Source organism: Falco cherrug, chromosome 7, assembly GCF_023634085.1.
Source record: "Falco cherrug isolate bFalChe1 chromosome 7, bFalChe1.pri, whole genome shotgun sequence".
In the NCBI taxonomy this organism is placed as follows: domain Eukaryota; kingdom Metazoa; phylum Chordata; class Aves; order Falconiformes; family Falconidae; genus Falco; species Falco cherrug.
Window position 1 is genome coordinate 25,824,928 of NC_073703.1, and position 20,003 is coordinate 25,844,930.

Below are 20,003 nucleotides of genomic sequence, written 5' to 3' on the forward strand. Positions count from 1 at the left end.
GCACCATGCCTTTCTCCAGTGGATGCATAATGAATTTACAATCTGTCCTTTCCTGGCTTCTCACAGAGGGGTTGGGACGTGCTGGAGCAGGGGTCCCCAGTCCAAGCCCCATCCTGGGCTTGCTGCCTGCTCACAGCCCAGCATCTTTGTGGGTCCAGCCTTTAACTGGACTGCCTGCCTCAGTTTCTAGTTCTAAAATAGGTGTATGTCTCCTATACTTGTGTCTTATTCCTAATTTCCCCCCCTTTATGTATAAGTCGTATATGAGCAGAGAAAGTTACTTAAAGATGGGTTAATGAGATGTGGCCCAGAATGTTCCAAAATGCAGCCTCCAAACCTATTGCTAATTAGGCAATGGATCCACTAATCTAATTTTAGCCAGTGACTGAATTTATTCCTGGCGGAATAAAATGCACTTTAAATCTCATTTAAAAGCCACTGAGATACTCTTGACAAATTAAAATATGAAATTAAAAATATATTTAGTTTGTTTCTGCATCATTAAAATAATCCTCAGTGCAGATGAATCAAACCCCATGCATTTGCATTTTTGTTTTGAAGGCTGTGTTTACTGCTGGAATTATGAGCTGAGCCCTGTCGCCCTCTCTGCATCTTGCAAAATCAACTGCTGTGCGCTCACAGATGCTGCAGCTGCCTGCATGTGGTACACGGGACGGCAAGACCATAAAGAGGGGAGGCATCAGATAGACATTGGGGGGATAATATATTTTGGTGAGAGAGGCGAATTTAAATGACTAGACATAAAACAGTGCAGAAACAAGCAACGCAAAACGGCAGTCTTAGTGCTAGCTAAGCTTGTAATAGAAGAAAGCTGTAAGTAAAAGGAAAATAAATATTCCTATCAGCTATATGCTTGATTGGTTCGTAGTAATAATTTACTTCTCAGCTACAGTAACCTCCTTTGCATACACTAATATCCAGCATGGCGCGGACGAAATAAGATGCGGTTTTTATGTGGGAAGTGGGGCTGTGAGGCAGAGCGGGCTGGCAGGCGTGCTGAAGTAGGGGTGCAGCTGCAGCTAGATGGCACAGTCATCTCGCTGTGTGAAATCGGCCGCAGACCCCGGTCTCGGGGGGCTATGCCCCAGCCGGGCAGTTCGCCGGTACCTGAAGCTGTAGCTCAGATTCTGTTAAAGCCTGTGGGAATTTGGAAAGCCGTAAAACTTCCCTGGGTGGGGTGTTGGTGCTGCATCCCTCTGGTCTTCATTGTTATCAAGCCCTCTGTTTAAGATTACGTTTTGATAATTACAGTAGTTTTAAAAATGGCAGGTTTAAAAGTTACGGTAAGCAAAGCGTTTGTCTCGCACAACTGCAGGATTTATACCTGCAAGAAAACAGGGGAAATTGTTGATAGATTACTTTCGCTGTGATAGGAAAGCCAAGACCGGCTGTTTGCACACTGTTGCTTTGCCTGGCAGGTTATGCTTGCTGCAGGTGATGGGGCTGGGCTGCACCCTCCAGCTTCCAACCCTGGCCAGGGCTGTGAGCGTGTCCCACCCCGACACAGAGCTTTGCTCCTCCATCCCGCCTTGGAGACTATCGTCCTGCCAGACCTGGGTGATGGGAACTAGGGAGACACTAGTACTGACATTATTATAATGTCTATGGGGGAAATGCTGCATCTTTTCTTTTTGGTAGAAGTGCTCGGGGGCACACGTGAAGCCTGAGCAGCAAATTTTGCACAGGTCTGGTGGGGGTCCCGCAGGTGGAGCTGCTCCCAACGCTGGGCAGAAAATCACCTCTCCCTACACACTGTGTCTAGAAACCTCTGGGAACACATGGTTCTGCTCAACAAATTCTTACAGGAATTGAAGCAGAGACTAGAGAGATGTATTTTTTAATTATTTTTATCTTTTTTAACTGGCTTTAAAAAAAAAAAAACCCACACAAAAAAAATCTCTGAATTCCTACAAAAAGCCGAGCTCTGAAAGCCCACGTAACAACTGCATGTGCTTTTAACTTCCTGACATTTCAGCACTAGCAATGATAAGCCTCAGTGTGCTCAGAGCAGATCTGTTTAATGCACCCTTATCGTGAAAGGAAGAGCTGGCTGGGGAGGAGGAGGCATCCAAAAGGTCAGATGGCATCGGGAGCAGGAGAGAGGAGGAGGCCAGGGTGGGGGGACAGAAGATGTTCCAGTAAAATATCATTTAAAACAAAAAATAAAAAAAAAAGAAAGAAAAAACGCAGAGGCATCTGGGGTCAAAAAGTACTGCCGATTGGATCCTGTCTGCTTTTCTCTTTTGTTACCCACAGAAGAAAGACAGGGGTGGCAGCTAAGTCTCAGCTATAGAGTAATGAGAGACTTTCACCAAAAGAAATTTATAAAAACTTCTTCCAAGAACTATTTTAAAATATTTTGCTTTTCTCCACTACTGGAAGAACAGCAAATCAGTTTTCCTGCTAAACAGAAGTGCTAAATAGAAACATGAAGCATTGTTTCATGTATACTTAAATAAACTATATATATAATCAGACAAGCTGGCTCTAAGGTATGTTTCCTGTGATTCAGATTTCTTGGGGAGGGGGATTATTTATTTGAAACTGATTGGGGGGGGGGGAGGGAAGTACATTTTTGTTCGAGGTCTCTACTAAAATTCAGCTTAATTTGTGCTAGAAAGATCTCCCATGAACATTTGTAATTAATGTATATAAAAAAACCCTTTAGAAGCTAGCATACCTGTGAAGTAGAGCATGTTTCAATGCTCAATTTGGGGAAAAAACAAAACCAAAACCACACACGCCCCCCAAATGCTAATTTACTTAGCTATTCACTTCCCAGTGTTATTACGGTTTAGCTGAAATTGCATGCAGAGGAAACGGAAAAAAGTAAATTTTTGCATGTTTCACTATCTGGATTTTCCTGTAGATGTGCAATACAAATAAAATTGAAAACTTGCAGCAAATGAAAGTAAGTATAAAATGTCAAAAGACTTCTCAGTGATGTTTTGCAAGCAATGACTATTTTTTAAGCTTGTAATGCTCTTTGAAAAGCTGCTCAGAGGTCTGTACATCAGACCAGGACTAAGACTGAATACATCTACTCTGGCTCCATACAAATACAACTTGACCTACGGCCCGATGCCTTGGGAGAAAAGGGAACTCACTGATGATGTGTGCTTACTTAAGGGTAGGAATAAACCAGAGTTGCTCCAGGCAGAGGCTCCTCAGAGCGGGGAAACAACTGGCTGCCAAGGGACTCCATTGCACGAGTGTGGCATTAGAGGCCAGGAGCATTTTCCTGCTAATCTTAGATATTTTTTTAGTTTTTTTCTTTCTGAGTGGACAAAATCTCTCATGTGTCCAAGGCAAGAGTCTATCTGCAGCCTGCTGTAGTGGCTGATGCATCCCTGGGCAAAAGAAAAAGAGGAGGTAGAGAGGGAAAGAGGGTGGATCTGAGAACATTTTATGTTGGTGTGTAAGGCTTTTCTGGGTCTTGAATAGCCCAGATTTGTGTCTCAAACCCAAAATGTTAGCACATTGCTTTCAAAGGTGGCTGGTGGTACTGGTGGGGTTTGGAGGTCATGAGCAGGGTTTGGCAAGGACTGGGGTGTAGTGGTGGAGAAAGCCAGGTGGTTTGGGCTGGAGGTACCAAGGCTTAGGCAGGAGGTACCAAGCCTTGGTCTTGAAGAACACCCCCAGCAAAGTGCCTGTGGGAATATTCCTTGATTACATTTCCAGTCCTCACATTTCAATATATGATGCTTGAAGGAGGTGCAACTGCTTGGCTCTTCTCTCCCAAGCCCTAACACCTGGTTTACTTCAACTCTGATGCAAAGCCTGTTGATGTTAATTAATATTTCCCAGTGTGGAAAGGATCAAGTCCCTTACATGAGAGACATGAAGAATGATGAACTATAATTTCAACCTGGGTATAGATACAGACTCTAAATGCTCTTTATATCTTTTTTTGACTTGCTGAGCTGTTAACAGCAACCATGTGTCATTAGATGAAGAAACCTCATGAAATTACTCAGAATCCCAGCAGCATTCCTGTCCTTTTAATGGTACTCCAAGGAGTGTTTTACGTGATGCTGCAGTGGTTCACAGAGCAGAGTACAAGTAGCTGGTTCCAAAATGTAACTGCGGTGCAATTCTCTCCAAGCAGAGTGAGTGTGGGAGCAGGAAAAGCAGCCGCCTTGTCTCTCTGCAGATACTAGCACAGAGGAAATGTATGATTACCAAAGACCAGCCTAGTAGTTTGGATGAATTACAGGGCAAAGTAAGCATTTATTGTTGCTCAAAAGAATTTGGAGGACCTGGGCTTTTTTAGTATTGACCTCTCCACAGCTACAATGCAGCCAGCTCCAGGCACTTAAAAAATCCCAAGTCAAATCTAAAAATCCATGAAACTGCCTTAAATTGTGAAATGTTAATAACTTCAGGTTCTGATTTTATTTGCTTTCTGGGTTGCTTGGTTTATGTTTTTAAGCTTTTTGCAGCAGCAGGTGCTGAGGCAAGTGAGGCACTGCTGAGCTCGTCTGCTCCAGCTCTGAGCTGGTTGACCCTCCTGTGGTACTGCTAGTTCTGCTTTTATGGGACAACCTGCCTGCTGAAATGGAAAGGCCACGCTGCTGGTGCGTGGTTTGTGTCCTTGGATTAGGGTGTCCTAATTGTGCAGTAGAGTCCCTTGGGATGGGCTGAGGCTGTGGCTCTTCTCCCAGCTTGGTTGTGCTATAAGCGTACGCGTCTTTGGTGGCACCTTCTATCCTAGGTCATACCTGGAAATGTTGTATGACCTTTGCAATATACTTTCAATGGTAATACTGAAAAATGCCCTTGCTGATGACTTAGGGGAGTAGTCTGGATATCATGAAGATCTGGGGTGTGTTTTAGTCCTCAAAGTCTTATGAGAGGATATCCATGTCTCTTTCACCCATATTCATTTTGATTTGAAATGTTGATAGAATAATTTGATATTTCAACAGCCTTGAGAGTTGCTCTCAACTAAGGCTGTTGAGTCATCTTCATTCCTTCTCTGATGGAGATCTCAGCATGAACAATTTAGTTTTTTTATCAGCCGTAAGAATGAAGTCTCAGAACATTGCTGAGAGCAATGGGTTAAGAAGATGAAGTGTCTAGTGGCTGTAGGATGGAGCACAATGAGCTTGTAAATGGGTTTTGGTGTAGTGTCCTTTGATAACACAGGATTGGATCTAGTTACCTAAATGACCTATGTGCTAGTTAAGAGATTTCTAGTGGAGTGTGATACATATAGGGTGGCACTGGCTAATTTATTGATTTTGATGGCTCAAGTGTGGAGACGACTTCATATTCTGCAAATGTTGTCCTCCAATGTTGTCTCAAGGGATCTTTGGGAGGGACCCTACGGGGATCGTATGATAACCGGTTTAGTCCCAGCTCACACAATGTCACACAGCTGAGTCCTCCTTCTCCAGGCTGCAGTGTAATTTACAGACACTTGACGGTCTCAGATCACTTAGGCTAGCAGAAGCAGACTGGCTTCAGCTGAACAATGCTTGGCAAGGTGGATGAACCCAACCCGAACCGTGTGCTCTCCCAAATAGGTGCTTTGTACTACCCAAACAAGATTTTAAAAAAATTCATTCCAGGTTGCAGTCTGTGTTCATGTTAATTTCTCAAATGCACACAACTTTTTCCATGCTCTGTTCGTCTTCCAGGTACTTAATCTAAAACCATCACAAGTATCATTGGACTTTTGTCAACCTGATAACTAGTTTTATTGTAGATAGAAGCTCAGGAGCAGCACATGCATTGATTAATTTACCAGACATCTGCTAACAAAATCTCTGGCACAATCAGTGTGATGTCCCAGCTGCCACCTGGCCAGAAGAGTGAAGCCATGCAGCATGCTGAGTCTGCCCTGAAAGCCCCTGGTTTTTCATTTTCTATAGTATTTAGTGCTACTACCAGGATGCTGGAGTGAGCAGAGGACTCCCAGTGCTCTTTCTGAGAGCACTTCTGCATTGATATTGTTCTCCAACTATCTGTGACTTTTGGTGAAAAACACTTTTTGTCAGAATGCAAAAATTCCTAGAAAGCAAATGCATAGTCTAGTTATACTTTGTGTTGCAAATAGGAACAGCTGTGCTATATCTGTTCACCCCTATTCTGTTCCCAGTCACTGTTTTTCAGGCTGGATGACACTAACAACATATTTAAGTCCTAGCGCCGTTTTCTGCTCACACATCATGCAGGTAGAGGTGAACCATCCCGTAGAGAATCCCATAGAAATGTTTACAAATCTCTTTACAAGGTTTTTCTTTCATTCTTGCTTAAGCTTTTCTGATTTTTGTGTGTGTTGTGGTAGCCCATGCTATTAAATTAGTGACACTGGCTACTGCCACGTTTGCCTGTTTCCTTGGAGGTGGTGGACATGTACTCCTTTTGCTGAGGTTTGTCAGCAGTTCCACATGTGGATGGCTTAAACAGCAAGGGCCTCTGATGGTCCGGTACAAATACATTTTAAAAGTCAGAGAATAAGGTGTATTTTTTTAATATATATATGAAGGACTTGTAGAGGACTTTGCTCTTGGCCTTTGTTTAGGAGCAAAAGCCAGACTGCTCTGTTAAACACTTGCCAAGGACTTCTGATGACTGCTCACCTTGAGTCCCTGGTCAGCTCATCTGTGGGGTGCTCAAGGCTTGACCCTCTCACTAAGGAGTTCCAGGAGGAGTGCTGTACAGCTGTGCTTTTCTAAGCCAAATTTATGAACTCCGCTTATGTCAGCTTCAGACTAGCATTGACTGTTATGCTTTTATACTTTGCTTATTGCATTGGAGAATGGTTACCTGCCGTTAGTTGGTATCAGTAAAATTAGCCGTATTATGTGGATTAATAATTTGATGAGAGAATTCCATTTGGATTAAAGAAAGCTGTTAATCTATCATGAGATTTGTTTGGAATATGTTACGTTAGTTCTCTAGGGCCCATGTGTGTTTAATGCCTCTCTGAAGTCTTTCGTCTGGAATAATAGGGTTAGATTACTGCATATAGAAAAATGCAGGAATTAAGTTGTCATGGGGTGTCATTGAAAGCTTGTCACTGGGAGTGAATCTCATTCATCTGAGTTGATAATAAGAGCACTATCTGCTGACGTATGCCTCTAGCAGGTAGAAGATCTGCCTCCAGAATGTACAGTTATGGGTGAGAAATTCTTCATTCAGTTTCTGAGAAGTCCTTATTCTCTTTTTTCTGAATGTACATTTGGATTTGAAAGAATATATATCATCTTCTTATTTCTAAACCTGGTTCTTCTAGTCCTGGTACCATCTGTATCAGAATATTAAGAGTGATGCACTTCCTACCATTGAAAAATGATGCTTCTTCTACCATTCTCCCATTCTCTCCACTTTCCTTTTCTTTCTCTTCAATGAGCAAATTTTCCTAATAGCTCGATTAAGCCTTAATGCAATCATGTCATTAATTCCACATCGTATGGTAAGTCTGAATAATTCCTTTCCTTAATTTAATTTCAAGGTAATTTGAAATTCTGATCCAAGCCTTTTCTGTGTCCTTTTCTTGGCTGATAAGATGGGGCTTTTTGCTGGGTATTCTCAATCCATACTTTTCAATTGTAGTGCAGGTAGCAATGAAATGTAGGCTCCCAGGGTGATGCACTTGCTTTAGTACACAAGTTAAGAATAACCAAAAGAAAGCTAATAAAAAGGCCATAGAAATAACTAACTTTTTTTTTTTAATGAAAGAATTTAAAAAGTCGCCTTGCGTAAGAGACTTACAGCTGAAATGGTTTGTTAAAGCAGGTATTTTTTAAGAGGGAATGTGTTCATGATCTGATTGTTCCCACATGGGAAACAAGCCTAGACAGCAAGGTATTTGTATAGCTTCATCTTCCATGTTTTTTTCACCTAGAGCAGCTTTGCTCTCAAAGTTTAGCACTTGGCTTTTCTCAGGTTGACAGAAACATGCAACACATTCAAAAAAATGATAAGAATGCTAGAAGTTAAGGGGGGGGGGGGGGGGGGCGGGAAAGAATAAAAAATGACCCTGCAAGATTTTTCTTTCTGAAGTTTAATGTAGTTCGCTTTATTTATATCTCATCATTTAAACCAGGGTACATCACTCTAGTTCCCTCCCACAGTGTTTAAAAAATTTTAGCTGTGGGAGAGAAAAGAGGTAACTTCTGTGAGCTCTTCCTGAATTAAGTCCCAAGTCCCACAGGATTTTGAGGGATCCACAGCAACTTCACTAAGTGAGAGACTGTTCCTGTGTTCAGTGCTGAGCTGTTTGAAAAGTCAAAAATACATGCATTCATTTTCCTAATCTGATTATTTTCCATTTTCATAGGCTGGAAGTTCGTCCTAGTGTTCTAATGGTCACTGAAGCCCTCATGCATAACCAGCCTGGTGCTCATTAGCAGCTCAAGCAGGAAAAACTGTGCAATTTTTCTTTTCCAATCTATGTGTCAGAGTTGTACAACTATAAATCATTGTGACTGTGAAGGACAGTTGTTTAATTAAATGACAGCTATAAGTCACTCTTCCTGTAACTCATGCACTAGATAATGCTTTCCAAACATCTTTCCAATTTGAGCTGTAATGTTTAAAATCTAGGAACACATTGCCTGTAATACTCAATTTTGTGAAAGGTTTTAATCCGTTTCTTCTGTTTGCTGTAAAGTGTGTCATGCAGCATTTCAGCAGCCAATGTTTAAGTACCTATTTATCATTTTTCTGCAGTCAAAGATTTTAAAAATGCTCAACGTGCTGATAAATAGTCACACACTTGCAGCAACTGCTATGTAAACATTCATGGGCAAGGCATTTTAATGCATGGATTAAAAAGTATTTATAATCCTTTTTATTGGATTAGCATGACATTATTATTATTGTTATTATTATTGCTATAATCATGCACAGTCACCCACTTTTTTTATAAATGTATGTAACAGAGAAATGGACTCAGCTTCTCTGGAAGATTGTATCCATCCTGGACTAGAGGACAGCTGTGGGTAATCGGCTGCCTTACAGCTGGGCAGATAGAGGCTGACAAGCCATAGGGCCAAGCACTCCTCTAAACTCCAAAGGGATTTGCAGTGGTTGCTATGTTAATCCAGTGCATTTTTTCGACTTCGAGCACCACAGTCGGAGCAGCCCAGATACTTTTCTGCGTTAATCTGAGCCTCTGGAAAAGCAGAGGGTTCAGCTGCTCCTTCCTGGTGTATATTCTCCAACTGGATTTGGGTTTTACTTAAGCTGTGAACAGTCTCTGTCTCCAGGAAGTACCTTGTCTAGATGGTGATAGTTTAGGAACGATGCTAATGGGAGGCAATTACTGAAGCATCAAAGTGCTCAGAAACTTCCAGGAATATATTGTCTGAGCACTTATTAAATATTGTCTTCCTTTGAGGGTGAGAACCTGACACAAAGTGCCTCTTTATTGCCACGTTACCACAGTGGAATCCCTGAAGTTGTGTCTTGATATTTGCTGAAATACTTGTGTAGTTGGAAATGTCAGTAAACTTTGGATGTGGTTAATAGATTTCTTGAGTCTCCCAAAATGCTCTCCTTGGCTTTCTCACAGATTTAGCAGAGCTTCTTATAGGCAGGACAGAAATATCTTGGATACTGAGGGACAGAGATGTTTTCTAGAGTATTTATTATTGCAAAAGACAATCCCAGAGCTTGTGTTAGTAGGTGGCAACATAACCACAGTTTCTCCTGGACCTAGTCTTGTCTTGGCTTCCTTGGTCACTAACTGGGAGTCATGATTTATGGTTTTCTTCTGTGTGCTCTCAGTTCAGCAGTTGCAATTATCTCAAAACGTGTTTGAACTCTGTGCTATAATCTGATCAGTCTTTCCATAAACTGAAAGGTCACTGATATAAAATCCCACTCCTCCCAGAGGGTGTTTTTTGTTGTCAAGAGAGCAAACAAAAGCAGTTTCTCCTCACTGACATTTTGAAAGCTGCACCTCAGGGCTGCTGCTGAGCAGATTATATCATCTACCCCAAACCAGAAGCATGATACTGGAAATAGGAAACTGGGAAGTCAGATTTCCCAGGGTGAAGGAACTCTCACTTCTTCCTCAGCCCTTCGTTAGGCTTCAGCAGATATATGCATCACCTTTCTTTTCATCCACACGCACCCTGGAGGGTACCACTATGTCATACTTTCAGCATGTTCTGCTGCTATATTCTTTCCAGCTCCTCCAGTTCTTCTTTTGCATTGTGGATGAGAGTAATTAGGCTGCACCGAACTCTTGTGATGAATTCTTTACCAGCTCTGCTCATGCGCAGTTATACCTCCTCCATAAGGGACATCAAATGCCTATGATTTTGATTTATTCTTTTGACTTCTGCACAGCAGCTTGCTTGAAAGGAGAGATGTTCTACCCATCAGAGGTCTTCTGGCTACTTCATGCAATTTGAACGTTCTGATTAGTAATGATTGGTTCTGCAGAAAACGGGATATTTGGCGAGAAAAAGTAAAATTATCATAAATATGCATAAAGCACATGGAAAAAAAATAAGCAATTACTTTGGCTTTAAAAGCTAGAAGCAGTTTAGCAGAACAGATGGGTTGCATAAATCTGGCAAAAATGAGGGCAAGAGGGATTTGTGTGTGTGTGTGGCATGCAGCAGAGGATAAGACCAGGGTTTGCATGATAAAGAATTTATTGTAGCTTGGCAAGTGTCCGTTCTCCTATATTTTTCACAGGAAAAGTAGTGGCTGAGATGATTAGACAAGGCTCACCTCAGCAGTGTGTGGAAGTGCCTGTGAAACGCCCATCACTGCGTAGTCACTCTCTAACACCATCAACCCCTCTTTGTTTTCAAAAGTTTCCTGCTGCTCCCCACTTCCCAGCCTATCTCCCGGTGACATTATGAAGGATTTTCAGATCTCAGTCACAGTCAGGCCATATTGAAATGGATAGCATTTGAAATTTGGATAACTTAGTGGTATCATAATGCTTTCCTGGCATGCTGTTTTATTTTTTCAAGGGGGCGTGTGGTGTCCCCTCTCCTGTGTTATGAACAAGAGCCCATTAATCAATGTGTTTATCTTAAGCTCACTGAGAACGTGAGGGCTTTTGAATACCAAATGTTAGGCAAAAACCCCTCAACTCTGCAGACTCCTCCCTGAGAGACAACTGAGAATAGTTTTGACATCAACAGTATGTCCTATCTTGTGCTTCTTTGGCAGAAGCATGCTTACAGTAACGGCAAAAATGTCTTTATGTTGCCCAGCAGAAGCCTGCAGTGGTAGCTTGTCCCAGATTCTCAAATTCCTAAGGATGGAGGGGGCCATTGCTGATCAGCAGGAACACCCATCGGTTTTGATGCTTTTCTATGGGACACTTTTGTGCCATCTTGATTTGAAGGTCTCAGGAGATACTCAGCCCACCTTGTCTGTAAGGAAACGTGAGGCCTTCACAGCTTTCTCTCTTGCTGTGTGTAATATACTCCAGAGTCTTGGGCACAAGATATTCTGGTTTTACCGTGCTTCTAGCCTCCTTGATCCAAGGGAGTTGATAGGTCTGAACGTGTTTTCTGAAACACATGCAGACCACGTTGGTCAAATCTAACCAACGCTTGGGTGGCATCCCAAGGGAAGTTTTCTGAATTGATTTTCATTTTTATTGCCATATATTTTTCCCAGGTCAACTTTAAAAATCCCTTGACAGATTGTTCCATCATTTGGGTGCTTTACAAATAAACGTGACCCTTTTTTGTAGTTGTCAGCAGCCAATTTCAGAGCAGTCTTACTTGGAAGAAACAGCTTGTTTTGTGTCAGTCTGCAGCTGTATTTGGGGAGCCACAGTATGGATTACTATGGTGGTGCATTAATTATTTTTATTTTTTTAAAGCTTTGCTTTTTTAAATTCACTTTATTTTACTGATTTGATTATTCATTGTGTTGAGTTGAAGTATAAGCATATAGAAGGCTGAGGGCTCATAATTTAAATCTAATTTTATATCAGACAATTTGTATAAAATAAGTTCAATTCTATAGGTAGCAGATGCACATTTTTTACACATGAAATGGACTTTATAAGCAGTGAGTCTGTCTGTGTTACAAAATCTAATTCTGCTACTAACAAGCAAATGGGTAGATTCTGTGTCCTATTGATCTCTGAATTACCTGACTGATGCTGAAGATCAATCAAAGGCCTCTTCTGAGCAGTCACAAGGCAGGATCCTTTTTATTAAGCCTGTCTGTGATTTATAGTTTTGCCATTAGTGTTAATGTAGACTTAAAATATCAATACTTTATTCTAACACCTTCAAAGTGGCATTGATTCTTCCTTATCTAAGCTCATTCTTTTGCATGGGCACTACCCAGGAAATTTTTTGTGGTCACATGGATACATTTGCTTGAGTCAAGCTGCAAACTCATTAAACCCGTTGGTTTGTATCAACATTCTCATGACTGGCAGCATCTTCTGTAAGTGTAAGAACAAAAACACAGACCCTATCTGTTTATTAAGTGATTTCTTGTTGGAGATGGTGAGTGCAGCTTTCTCAAAGCAGTATGCTGTTTCCAAGGTGAGCTACTGTCCTACCTTCATCAGCGTGGGTTAACATGGAAGGAATGACACAGGACCCCCATCCCAAGCCCAAGGAAACAGAAACGATACACTATTAAGCACCATCTTTAAACAGCCTCCTCTTTCCTGCATCCTCAGGCATCTGTTATGTTGGCTTCATACTAAAAAAATAGGCAAATTTACTTTATAGGTAAGGCAGAAGGATTAATCATATTTTGGGGAAAATATCTCACTTGGGCAATTATGTTTGTGATGCCACTCCTCTTTTATTGATGGATTTATGCCCTTGCAAAGTTTTGGGAATTCGCAGGAAATGAGTTTTGACCTTGGAAGTTTATGAATTTTGTCTCTCTTCAAAATTGCAAAGAACTGAAGAGCACGTAAATCACGGCAGGTCAGATATAAAAAGGAAATTAAGATGGCTAGAAAAAAGGATTTGAAGAGGACCCTTCAAGGGATGTTCCAGCTGGGTGGTAGAAGTGGGAAGCCAGCAAGGGAATCAGTGGGAGAGTCTGATTGCAGAAGTGTACAAGAGTTAATTGGGAATGACAAGACCTACAGACAAGTCTGAAAGGGATTTGATAAATTAAGGTACAAGACTTTTAGAGCAAGCTGTGTCTGACTGGATCTCCTATTGCCACCGCTAGAGACCAGACTGAGCTGCACAGCCTCTGGTTTTGACTCCTGTTTTTTCATCCTCACGGAATATTTGTTTCCCTCTGGAGAAAGTGAGGATAAGTTGTGGAAGACCAAGCTCTGGCACTGTGCTGACCCTTTGCCTGTGGGCTCAGTCTTGAGGGTTTGTTCCTGTAATAGCCCCCGGTACTGAGCCCAGCGCTTGGTCTGTATTCTGTCTGCTGGGAAGGTGAATTACTCATTTTAGTCACAATTTACAGCATGCAGCAATTATCCCCCAATCTGCATACGTTTCAAAAGTTAATGGAGAAGAAACACTGTTTTTAAAAACCAATTTGAAAGCTTTCCAGTGGCTCTAGCTGCCTCAGCTGGTCACAAAGGGCAAAGCCACCAACCTTGCTGTTTGACTCACATTAAGAATGAAATCCCTGTGTATCCAAGTAAATGCTGGAGCACTGTATGTTCCTGGCATCTTGTCCCTCTGGATGAGATTCTCAAACCTACCTATACTGAAGGCCAAGAAGAAGTTTATAAAACTTTCTTGCATTCCTTTTAACCCCAGGAGTGACCTGCAGTACAATTCACGTACCCCTTCAGCTAAATCGCAGCCTGTAATTCACACTGTCCTATCTCGCCTGTGCTTCCACCACCTGCTCTTTGCGTTGCGCAGGGACTTGCAGAAGCTCTCACCCCTGCCTCCTGGGTTTCTTGCAGCTGAGCCCCCCCCCCCCCCCCCGCATTGGAAGACATTTCAGCAGACATTTTTTCATCAGCGTCCTTCCTCCCTTCCCTTAAACCATGTCTGATGGCTGTAAGCAAGGGTGCCTATGTGCAAGCAGCAACATTTTAAGCTTGCCTGCTGTGCCCAGATCAGTGGTCACTTTTTATCTTTTGTTAATTCTCAATACCTATTTTTCTAAACTCTGCCTGATTCCTGTAAAAATGGATTTCTTGTCAAAGACACTTTTTCTTGTAAAAATAAATCCTTGTGGGGTTTGGTGGTTTTGTTTTGCTTTGCTTCTCCCTAGTCTGTATGCACATCTGTTGCTATTTCCTCCTGGATTTCATTTCCAGCACTCATGGCTGTTCAGACTTTCCTACCCAGAGGCACAGAGAGGCTGCTACCTGCTGTTGTGGGGACTGACCTAAATCCTGTCCCCGGTGCCTGTGTTACATCTTGTGCTTTTAGGTGCTTTTCACACGACTCTGACCCACTTAGCTGTTGCCGGGGGAGGGCATTGGCATAAAGATCTTGCTCCTTGGAGGAGCAAAGGGCTCTGTTAGAAGTGCTTCAGTCTGGAAGATGAGTTTATGGGAATGGCAGGAGGCAACCTAAGATGAACTGGGCTTTTCATGCAGTCGCAATGAATTCTGATGTTCCCTCGTGTATCAGAGATGAAACCTTGGATAGGAAAGCTCGTTTTGTGGTACTGTCAGTTATAGCTGTGTGCTGTGATGGTTGGTGGCTGTGATTAACCAAGGTGGCCACCTTCCTGGAAATGAGTAACCCAATCAGCTAGGTCCAGGCATGGAGGAGCAGCGGAGTCTGTAACAACAGGATCTCTACACCAGTACAGGATTAATGCAGCTGACCCGGTACGACTTCTTAGGAATGGGATTTATCCTCCCTTCCCACCCTCACATGATCTAAGAAGATCTGACCATGGTTTGTGATCAGAGTCAATAATGGTTGATAAGGGAAAATGCTGAAAACTGGGATAATAACCTTCCTTTTCTTGGGGTGGTCTCTAGCAGAAAAAAGCTAGAATTCAGGTTGTTTTGAGGGGATTGAGTTTATAGGCAAACCAATAGGTGCAGTGAGAAAAAAAAATCAGGCAATCTCAAAAGCCACATCCTCAGACCTGGAACAGTAAAAAAAGAGAGAGATAGGTATACTACGGTCTATGAAACCCAGAGACGCTGAAATGAAGGGGGGCAGTTATGTGGCAGGGTATTAATGTCTTCATCTCGTGGGTTTTGATAGCAAGCAGAATTATGAATTTTACCTCCCGAAGCCATCTTGCTTTGGTTTGTGTGTTTTCCATACAAATCGGGACTGATACCGCTGAAAGAGTGATTTCCTTGTGAGAAATGCTCAGCTTCTGCCATTCAGGCTTATTTTTCCCGTACTCAGACTGGATGACTTCACTCAGGTGCTTGGTAGTGCATATGCAGAACTCTGGGTGCACGGGGTGCAGCATGCCTGTGGGAGGGGTTGCTGGATATGGAGGTGCTCACGGCTCAACTGGGAGGCATTTACTTTAGTAGTAGAGAAGATGCATTTCAGGTTGGGAATTTCTTGTTCCAGAGCAGTTTGCTGCATTTTGGTTTGAAGAGAGTTGCTGATGGCTTCAGTGTGTCTGAGGACCTGTTTGGAGGCTGCACCTTCTAATTGGGGAGACCCTTTCAAAACAGGATCTGCCTTCATGGCTTACTGACCTTCTTTGGAGGTTCTTGGTAGGACAGTATGAGACCCAGGTGCCTCAGCACTGGGTGTGTGTCTAGCTGGCCCCTTCTCTAGCCTCCATTTGTAGATTTGGAGCTCATTACTACTTTTGGTTACATCTGAAGGGTGCAGGAGGGGTTACAAAGACTTGTGTGTTCCTACAAGTGCTGTGGAAATGGCTGGCTGAACAGCGGAGAGGTGCCTCGGCAGTGATCCCACTCGGGGAAAAGGTCTGCTTACCATGTACCAGAAGCTCCACGTGGTTAAAAAGTTAAGGTGAGGGGTGAGATCAAGGAAACGTTGATGTATGTTTCAACTGGGAAAAACCTAAATAAAAGCTTGTATCTTTTTTGGTATTAAATCAAGTGAAAGCAAAGTCTGTAGGAAACCAGGCTCCATGCTTACCAGCCCAGAATTTCATGGGATCATTCCTGAGTGTTTGTGTAAACGATAGTTGATGAAATTGTCATAGCAAGAGATGTAAAAAGGCCTGTAAAATATATGGCTACTCAATGCAAATGGAAAACTACCTGTTGCATTTCCCACCTGCATGTTCTACTGCTGCAGTTTGATCAGTTGGTTGGAGTGTGCCTTGACTGGGTGCCTTTGTGTATAGGTGACCAGCTTAATGCAAAATACATGAGTAGTTTCAGGAACTCAAGTACAAATATTCTTTTTATATTTGATAGACCAATCATTGGAAGCAATTAAAATTCTTGCACAACACATGATATACTCATTTATACTCATATACAAATTACATGAGTAGCTTTAGGAACTCAGGTAGAAATATTCTTTTTATATTTGATAGACCAATCATTGGAAGCAATTAAAATTCTCGCACAACACATGATATAGTCATTTATACTTCATTCAAGCTGGAAATTTTAGACAGCAGTTTTAAGGTATCGTTAATGCTACTAGTTGCCCTATATCAGCAGGTTTGCTTTAGAGCTTTCAAAGGCTCAGTTAAAAGCACAGATAATAGAGGAATGGTGCAATAATAAAAATAAAACCAAGGAGGAAGACTGGAAGATGTTCCAACTAGGTGGGGAGCCTGAGCTTTGTCGTGATTCAAGGAGGAGGCATCCCCAGTTTGAGTAAGATTCCCCTGTTACAATACTGCCTCTTTTGCTTCTTGTAGTTCGTGGGTTTGTACAAGGTTTTTTTTTTGTTTTTTTTTCCTCAGTTATCTTCTCTTCTACCAAACGGCTTTGAGTCAGCTGCCTGGGAGCTGATATGGCAGCAGGGTGAAATTTAGAGAGCAGAGGAAGGCCAAAGGTGTCATTAGCCTTCAGGGCTGTGATGTACAGTACAAGCACATGGTATGATATAATGGTGTAAAACCAACACCTTTTTATTAATTACCAAGAAATATTCCAGGCTGAGGGGGGAGTTTAAGGGAACAAGTTTGAGAAGATCTCCTCCATAGCAGTTGAGGGAAAGAAACACAGAGTGGACAAGCAGCTTTTCAACATGAAGTTATACCTATCAAGCAACATTTGAAGGCTTTTAGAGGGCAAGGAGGAATAGGTGAAGCTCCAGAGAAAGGCATTGAGCTTGGAGGATAAGAAGCAGGATGGAAGTAACTGTGGCTCTGAAACAGTGATGAAAGGGGGGCAAGAAATAAAGCGTGTTGGCATGAGCTTGAAGTGGAGAAAATCCATCTGGTCTCAGGAGTGACACAGATACGAAGATGATGGAAGAGCTAAGCTGGATGGTGGTATCTCTCTGATTCCTTGTGATAACAAAACCATGTGTCACATCAGGTGGTGATAACAAGGACAGGCACCCCTGTTTGCTCCAGAGAAAGATGACAGATCTGGAGCTGGTTTGTGATATTCTTAAGATACCCACAAGTGATCCTTGTGTAGGAAGCCTTTTTTTATCAGGGCTGTCAAGATACAAAAATAAAGGCCCTCTCAGCAAGGCTGAATTGCTGAGGCTGAGCGCGTGCTGGCACTCTGTGAGCCTGGACTCCCCAGGTGAATGCTGAACACTCAGACCAGGCATAAATTGTCTTTTCTCTCTGGGATCTCCTCAGATCAGCAACTTTGGAGAAAAACCAAACTAAGAGTTGAAATCTCAGCTTCTAACAGAGGCACCTGTTCAGGGCTTGGAGCTGGAAGGAGAGCGCTTTGGTTCAGAGCAGAGTTAGGGATCTCAGAGTCATATTTGCAGTCAGCGTTGTCAGCTGGAGAAATGGGAACATGGAGACTCCAGGCCCCATTTAATGATGTGTCCTGGGGTGTGCTTTGCTGGGACCTGCCATTGACTCCCTGGTGTGTGGTGGGCAGATGGCTGAGGTGGGTCTGGAGCCCAGTGATGACTGGTGTTCCCCTGCTTAGTCAAAAGCAAATCCACTCAATAGGCATCTCTCCACTGTTTTTTGCAGGTTTGAGACTGACCTTTTATGCTGTAAATTTTTCAGGGTAGAAGGGATTTTTATCTTGGTGCTTGTATGAAGCTGGGTGAAAGGAGGCTCTGAGCTTGAAGGCCACGTCTTCTCCTCTAACATGTTTCTTGCTCACTGTTACCAGCTTTGGTTGGGGTCTCAGTCATAAACGGGAAAAAAATACAGTCTGTGTGCTGTCATCCTCTGACCTGGTCCTGAGCCCATTAACAGCTGGCAAAAAGGTTCTTAAAAACTCCTGTGTTGTTCCTGTTACCTTTTATTAGGTGTTGAAATTTAAACAAAGAAGAGACAATCAGAAGTCCCCCACTCCTGGACTGTGATCACACTTTGGCTCTGTGCTGTAAACTAAGGCCCTTGGAGGCTTCGCATCCAAACCAAACTTCTTTTAAATAAAACCCAAGGGAGGGGGGGCAGGCGGGGGGGGGGGAATGGAACAGTAGATGTCTTCAGGCTTTGTTGTGTGAAGGTGTTATTAGGGACCTGCTGTGTGAGGAGGTCTGTGTCAGTTTATTTTAAGACCCAGAACTGCAATACAAAGCCACAAATGGCAACAAAACCAGGCTGTTTATATATTGGATAATGGGGCACTGTATAGCACTGGGTGGGGAAGGAAATTCTCATCTGAGAGCCATTAATTGGAAAATGCAAGAGGTATCATTGATTTTGCTTAATGATGCACGTAGGGCTTAAAATGCTTAGAATCTGCTCAGTAAAAGTAAAATCAGATTATTTTTTACCTATGCAATTTTACATCTAGTGTTTCAGGCATAAAAAGTATTTCATGCATCATTTATTTACAATAAATTAAAAATCTCTATTAAGTATTAAACCACTAAAAAAATTGTGTTATGAATATAAAATTACTTTTATTGCTACTTTGATGTGTGGCTGTTCCTGCTGCATACCATGCTTGGGCACTAAGTGATTAGGATCAAAACTGGTTTGGCACAGCATACTCAAATATTTTCCTTTAGAAGTATTTACAGTGGGTTAAAATCAGCTATACTAATTAACAAACAACTATGTTCTGCCATGGCACTTAAAATTAGTGTCTGGGTAACCGACAGTGATGTAGCTGATTCATTCTTCAGTTGGTACAGGGCCCAATGGAGAGATGAAAAAAACACTGCAGAGGATGGAAGCAAGGAGAGAAGAGAGAATAAGCGAGTATCTAAGCTGTGGCTTGCTGGTCTCTTGGACATCAGTGACTGTGTTAATGGAAACAAAAACTGAGGACACTATTTATAGTCTGTAAATGCTCAAGATTTTGTTTGCACAGGAGGTTTTACAGTCATGGTGGTTATGGAGGACAGATCTAATCTGAACTATCACTATAGCTGTGAGACTTGGGGCTCAACAAATTCTGGACAACGGGGGTCACAGAACAGTGCCAACTTGGTAAATCTTCCAATGGGCTAAAGCTGTGGTGGGTTTAAGCACCCAGTCAACACTGGCTGTGAAAGTGTCTGTCCATTGCTTGCATCTAATTTCTCTAGGAAATGAACTTAGACCTATGTTACACAGGAACTACTCACTACCACCTGTACTACTACATGCTGCTGCCTCGTATTTAATGAGGAAAGCCATCTTCCAAGTTTCCTTTGGAACATGGATGCATTTGCTGTTGTAGGCTGTTTTACAGCAACAGTTTAATTAAAGCTTTCTGCAGGAATGGAAGCATACTTTTTATAAAGTACGTTTGAAGTAGTAGCTTACAATGTGAACTTTCATATCTCACATATTTAGTCTTCCAGAAACTCAAAAAACTGCTGGATTTCACACATATTCTTAGGATTTTAGTATGTCATTATTTCAATAGAGATGACTGAGAAGTCATTGAGCATTTCTAATTTCATATATAGTGGAAGTAATATAAAAAACTTTCTGCTATAAATTATATGCACATTTAGACATGCTCGTATTTTCCTTTCAAAGATGATCTTTCTTACAGGAGAAAACAACAAACTTTAAATTGAGCCACTTCAAAAATT